The 6,363-nt window shown below is 46.8% G+C and overlaps 1 pseudogene; it reads right to left on the bottom strand.

Annotated features, from left to right (window-relative positions):
- Window positions 1-5,473: 5,473 nt before the first annotated feature.
- LOC136635879 (5S ribosomal RNA) lies at window positions 5,474-5,591 on the bottom strand (annotated as a pseudogene).
- Window positions 5,592-6,363: the final 772 nt, after the last annotated feature.

The raw sequence follows: 6,363 nt of genomic DNA, 5'->3' as shown, positions 1-6,363 counted from the left end.
AGCTGGGCGGCTTACCAGTAGGATCCAATCCTTTGCGGCTCTACTCAGTAGTCCCATTGTGGCCAGGAATTTAGTGAGCCTGCTGAAGCCATGAGTTTCTCTTCCATTGCTAAAACCACCTCCCACACACCTCCCCCCCCCCGCCCCGGCTTCCCAAGTCACTCCCCAGGCAAGAACCCCATCCCTTGGGCTCCTCCTTCTACTCATCCTTTGTCCAATTACACAGGCCTACAAAATTGAGGGTCAGAAAAGTTTTTCCCAAACTTTATGGTGATTTGATATGAATTTGGGGTGCCTATTCCAAAAATGGCATCCGTTTTGCCCTATCATGTCTAGTTTTGGAGACTACACCATGGCTTCCTCATGAGGAAGCTGCTTGAACTATTCACTAATGAAGCATATCTCCCAAACTAGACGTGATAGGGCAAAACAGATGCCATTTTTGGAATCAGCACCCCAAATATACCCAGGAATTGGTGTAACGTTTAAGGAAGCAAAGTGTGTGTTGGCCTGTGTTATCATTGGTTCCTTCAAAGATGGACAAAAGAGCCTGCTGCTGCCTCCCATCCCCCACCTCTTGTTCAATGCAAAGCCAAAACATTAACCCTTCCCTGCCTCCTGGCTGGAATTTCCCTGCTGCTCACCCGGTCTGAATTATGGCCCCACAAGGTCTTTCACGCCATGAAAAAAGTAAGCAAGCACACCCAGACTTATGCACTTAAGTTGTTTACATTCATGACTCTCAGTCAGGGGTCTCAGATTCGAGTTAGTGCCGGAATCATCAACATAGATGACTCGAGTGTACATGAGTCAGCAAAAAACGTGTTTTCATGGTTTGGACTCAGGCCACCTGATTTGAGTTCCCATCCCTGCTATATAGACTTGCAAAGAAGAGAACTTTTGCCCAGTGATGGGATTAAGGTCCCAATCCTATCCAACCTTTCCGTGCAGATGCAGACATGCCAACAGAGCATGTGCTGCATCTGGTGGTGTGGGGGCAGCCATGCGTCAGCCTGGAAGGTTGGATAGGACTGGGCCCTAAATCTCAAACTGGGTGTGGTCTTTTCCTAGTTTCGGGCCATTCAAGACATCTGTGCACAGTAGAACAAAGGGGGGGAAGAGAATTGGACTGTATAGTGTTCGAGAATGTCGTTTACAGATTGCTCGGTCCAACTACAATTTATACTAGTCTACTGGGAATCCATCAGAACCCTCATTTTTTCCATTTCTTTTACAAACTTAACTGTTTCTTTTTTCTTCCAGGGTTTTTTTAAACCAGAAATACAATCTAACCAGGCTCCAGAGGAGGCCGTTACAGATGGTGGCTGTTCAAAAATGTGGCTCTCACGATCTGCAGGATGGTTCTCATTGCTGTAGAGCTTCAATTAAAGAGTTTTGAAACTCTGTGCTACTGGCTTTGGATGTTGTGTGGCTTTTCACTTAAAAGATTTCCTGCCTTTCCTCTTAAAAACTAAGGGCGCAATCCCAACCCCTTATGCCAGTGCTTTCCAGCACTGACTTAAGGGCAATGCAGCTCTGAGGTAAAGGAACAAACAGCTCTTGACTTTGAGGAGGCCTCCATGAGTGACACCCAACTGCAGGATGCAGCACATGTCCCATTGGCACTGCTAGGCCAGTGCTGGAACGTACTGACATAAGGGGTTAGGATTGCAGCCTAAGATGCCCAAGGCTATTTACAATCACTTTGGGGCATCTTGGATCAGAAGAACAGCATTTCTGGTGTAGAGAAGTTTTAGTTGGTGGGTCTGGTCATTTGCGGGGTGGTTCTCCCCTTTCCCTGTATCCCTGCTGCCCTTGGCTGTAGTTGAAAATGTCCCAAGCTACAGATGATTTCAGGCATGAATTAGAACAAAAACAGTCTTGTAGCACCTTAAGGACATGCAAAGCACTAGATGGGGTCACCTTCCTGAAGGTGCTGTTAGGGTGAAGAAATCACTGGCATAGACATGGAGGATAAATCTGTCATCTGACACAGGAAGTTGCAACAGTTTAAATGACTTGAGCTGTCTAGGCATGTTTGTTTGCCACACATAATTTATTCTGGTCACCCAAATGTGAATGTTATGTGGTCTGGAACATTTCCCTACCTCTTGGGCAGAAAGTGAAGTAGGGGATCAGGTCCTTGCGCAGTGCAGCCACATGGCATGGTACTGGACAGAGCAGTCTGCCTCCGTGTTAAACAGAGATACTGAGCTGAAAAAATGCAGTAACGACAGAAGTCCTTTCATTGCATGACATGAGTTTTGTTGTTTTAGGAATTTCTTCTACAGAGATGCAATGAGACATTGCTATGCAGATGGTCCTGAATTCCAGCCTCATTCAGGTCAACCCAATTCTAAATGCCACATGGCAGAGGCCTCCCAGAAGGTCAACTAGCCTGGACCATCTTCACCATTAGGCCAGGATGGGGTAAGTGGCAGCGGTTGCCACGCCACAGTTGTTGTCTTTCATGGACATGAGGATGTAGCCATCATTGCCCCAATAGGTGGACCAAGAGTTCTTGATGAGCCAATAGCTTTCCCCTTGGAGGATCCCATATCCTATTGCTAGGACTGCATGGTCTAACTCTGCAGGTTTGTTTCCTAGAAGAAGAAGAAAAGGGGGAGAGTCAATCGACTGTGCTTCTCCACTGGTCATTTCTATTCAGTGGCATCACTAGGATTCGCGTCACCCAGTGCAGGAGGCCTGTGCATCACCCCATGCAGTGGGCGGGGCAACGCCCCAGGTGGTGGGCGTGGTGATGCACCATTGCCCCGCCCCCACTGTTTTTGGGGCTGTACCTTTTGTTAGAACACAGATATTTCAATGTGCTTTGCTTCATTGCCTTCTGCATGAAATTACACATTGATTGATATATCACATGATGGTGTTATTCCTCCAAACTCTGATTTTAGTGATTTTGAAAACTTGTAGAGTCTCTCACACACACACCCCTTGTCAACTTACTAACACCTTATTGCAGCATTCTCAAACTTTTAGCACTGGGACCCACTTTTTAGAATGACAATCTGTCCAGGACCCATTGGAAGCGATGTTGTGGCCAGAAGTGACATCATCAAGCAGATTAAAATAAATAATTATAAATAATTAAATTAAAATAAAAGAAATAATTAAATAAGGGGGAGCCAGTCCTGTTCCAGCTAGTGAATTTTCTCTATAGTCTGCCTGCAATAACACGCCCCCCCAAAAAATGAATCAGTGAGATTTCCAGCCCTCCCCAGTGCCCAGTTTAAAGTTCTTCTGTTTCAAGCAGACCAAGATAAAGACCCACCTGGCTTTGCAAGTGGAAAACAGAAAACTTTCCCCTTACCAGTTCAAGCCTCTCTTTTGTCCTTTTTAGTGGGGGGGGGGAGGCTGCCTTCTGGAGCATTTGTTGCACTCCAGCTCCATCGGATCGGCATCATCCTGGTGTCCTCAGATTCCCCTTTGCCTGGCCTGACCACCAGCCAAGGCACGTCTGCCTACTCATGAGTAAACGCAACCGTGAGGCTGCTTTGCATTCCATAGGGCTCAATAGACTCACAACTGGGAGGGAGGGACCTCCTTCTTGGGTGTTTTTGGGGGCTGCATTCATTGGATCAGGACCATTCTGACATCTTGGAGTCCTCTCAGCCTGCCCCTTCTGATGGACTAAGGCAAGTTCACTTACTCATGAGTAAACGCAGCCATGTGGCTTCATTTTGGGCTCAAGAGACTCGCAGCTGGGAGGGATGGGACCTCCTTCTCGGGTATTTTTTTTTGGCTGCATTCATTGGATCAGGACCATTCTGGTGTCATTGGATTCCTCTCAGCCTGCCCTTTCCAACGGACTATAGCAAGTATGCCTACCAACGAGTATACGTGTGATACAGCTCACTTTTACTTTCCATAGGGATCCATTCATTTTTTCTTTCCAGTTTTATGGCCATAACTTTTGAAAGAAAGGAGCTATTTCAATTCTGTTTCTTGCATTCCATTCCGCTGACAATTCCACATCCAACAGTGTATGGCACGATGGGGTAGCTGCTAATGGTGCAATTTTAGCACATCACCCCACAGGGCGCATCCCCCTGGCGCATCACCTGGTGCGGCCTGCACCCCTCGCACCTGCCTAGCAACGCCATTAAGAAAGAGGCTGAACACAAGAAGATGCTCTGAACCAAGTCAACTATCAGTTCTCCTAATAATTGTAATGAAACAGACAGCCCAATCCTATCCTGGTCTCATGATGACAGATCTTGTGTTTCGTATCATAAGTCGCAGGATTGCACAATAGGTTTGGGTTCACATGCTGAAGAAGAGCCAGCAATGTGATGCAGCTTCAAATAAAGCAAGCGTAATGGTAGGTTGCTTTTTTTTTTTTTTTTTTTTTTTAGGCATAGAGTCCAGATTACAAGCAGTAATGGTTCTACTCTATTTTGCAGTAGCCAGGCCTGACTCAGAATATGGCGCAGATAGAATTCCAGGTACCCCCTTACAAGGAGGATGCTGGTAAGCTGAAGTGGTTTTGGAGGAGAGCAGCTAAGGTGGCAAGGGGTCTGGAAACTGTCTAATAGTTCAAAGAGCTTGGTATATTTAGCATGCAGGAGAGAAGACGAGGGGTGATATGATAGCTGTCTTCAAGTATCTGAAGGAATGTCACACAGAAAAAGGACAGGACTTGCTTTAGGTCACTCCTGAAACAGGACTAGAATTAATGGGTTAAAACTACAGGGAGGTAGACTTGGGCCAGACATGATGAAGAATTTCTTAACTGTAAGTGCTGTCTGGCCTTGGAACCATCTGCCTAGTGGACTCTCTCTTGTTGGAGATTTTCAAGCAGAGGCTGGACAGTCACATGTCAAGGATGCTGTAGCCTGCACTGACAAGGAGGTTTGACTACATGACCTCCAAAGTTCCTCCCAACTCTAACATTCTAGGATTCTGTAATTAAACCAATAGCCTGACTCAACAGAGGACAGCTTCATACTGGAGAGTGTGTGTGTGCACTGATGACTCAGACGCTACCAAGAGGCACTGTGAATAGTCAATATCGTACCAGCTCCAAATGCAATTCTGAATTCAGAGCGTGTATGTTCTGGGAGGTGAAGAGTGCTCTTATTGAGAAGAAACATGAAACCAATACTTGAGGTGCAGCCCTGCCTGAAAATGGTTTCTCCCTTGATGGGTGAAGAATTTTTTTTTGAGCATGGAGGGCTCCAGCCCAGTGGTGTCACGAGAGTTTCCATCACCTGGAGTTTCCATCACCAGCACTTTACCCCCATGATAGACCACCAATCATGCAGTGGGCATGGCAATGCCCCCCAGGTGGTGGGTGTGGCAATGCATCATTGCCCCACTCACCTGCTGGTTTTTTAGCTATAACGTTTAATAGAATAGAAATATTTCAGTGCAGTTTGTTTCATTGCATCTGCATGAAAGCATACATCAAATGGTACATAATATGATTCAGTCTCAAAAGACTATGGTATAAGCCTACAGCAGCCGGTATTCCCAAGCAGTCTCCCATCCAAGTACTAACCTGGCCTGTCCCTGCTTAGCTTCCGAGATCAGAGGAGATCGGGAACATGCAGGGTAGCAGTTGCTGCACATGATTGTATTATTTGAAAATACCAAGTTTTAAAAAAATTTGGCCAGTAGTGATGTGACACCCCCCCGTGCATGTCACCAGGTGCAGCCTGCAACCCCTGCACCCCCTAGCAACGCCACTGCTCCAGCCCCTGGCATCTAAACTCCTCCCCCACCAGTCAGACTCACCACAGCTTGGCTCATGGTAGACACCGTTGGCGTAAAAGGCAAAGGACTTGTGGGAGGCATCGACATTCACTGCCACAGGGCCATGCTTGAACAGAGCAGCCTTCAAGGCGGTGGCGTTTGCAGAGGGCACGTTGCGTAGCCAGAGACCTTGGCCATCAGCTCGGATTTGTTGTAGTGGCAATAGCCATTCTGGAAGAGGGAAACCAGACAGCTCCTCGATTAGAAAACTGTTACTGCTTCACATACACGTCTCTGTCTTAGAGCTCATGGGTTCTGACTGCGGCTTGTGCAAGGCTGTGTGCATGGCCTGCCATTTTGTGAGATCATACAGCAACCATGTAATGCACTACTGATTGCAGCATTCCACTTACGGAATTTCTCAGCTTGCATGTTTTGTAGCTCTCACAGCTGCAAAGCCTCGCCTGGAAGCACATGAGTAATGTCTGCTGAATCTCAAAGAGCAGTTGCTGATGAGATTTCTATAAGCCGTGACATCGCTAGGGGTGTGTGGCCGCATCATGTGACGCGCATAGGGGGAGTGACACCCTCCTGGCCAAAATATGTAAAATGTAGGTATTTTTGAATAATATCATCATGTGAATATGT

The sequence above is a fragment of the Tiliqua scincoides genome, unplaced genomic scaffold (genome assembly GCF_035046505.1).
Source record: "Tiliqua scincoides isolate rTilSci1 unplaced genomic scaffold, rTilSci1.hap2 HAP2_SCAFFOLD_118, whole genome shotgun sequence".
Lineage (NCBI taxonomy): Eukaryota > Metazoa > Chordata > Lepidosauria > Squamata > Scincidae > Tiliqua > Tiliqua scincoides.
Note: the sequence above shows the minus strand (reverse complement) of the source record. Positions and strands in the feature narration are given on the sequence as shown.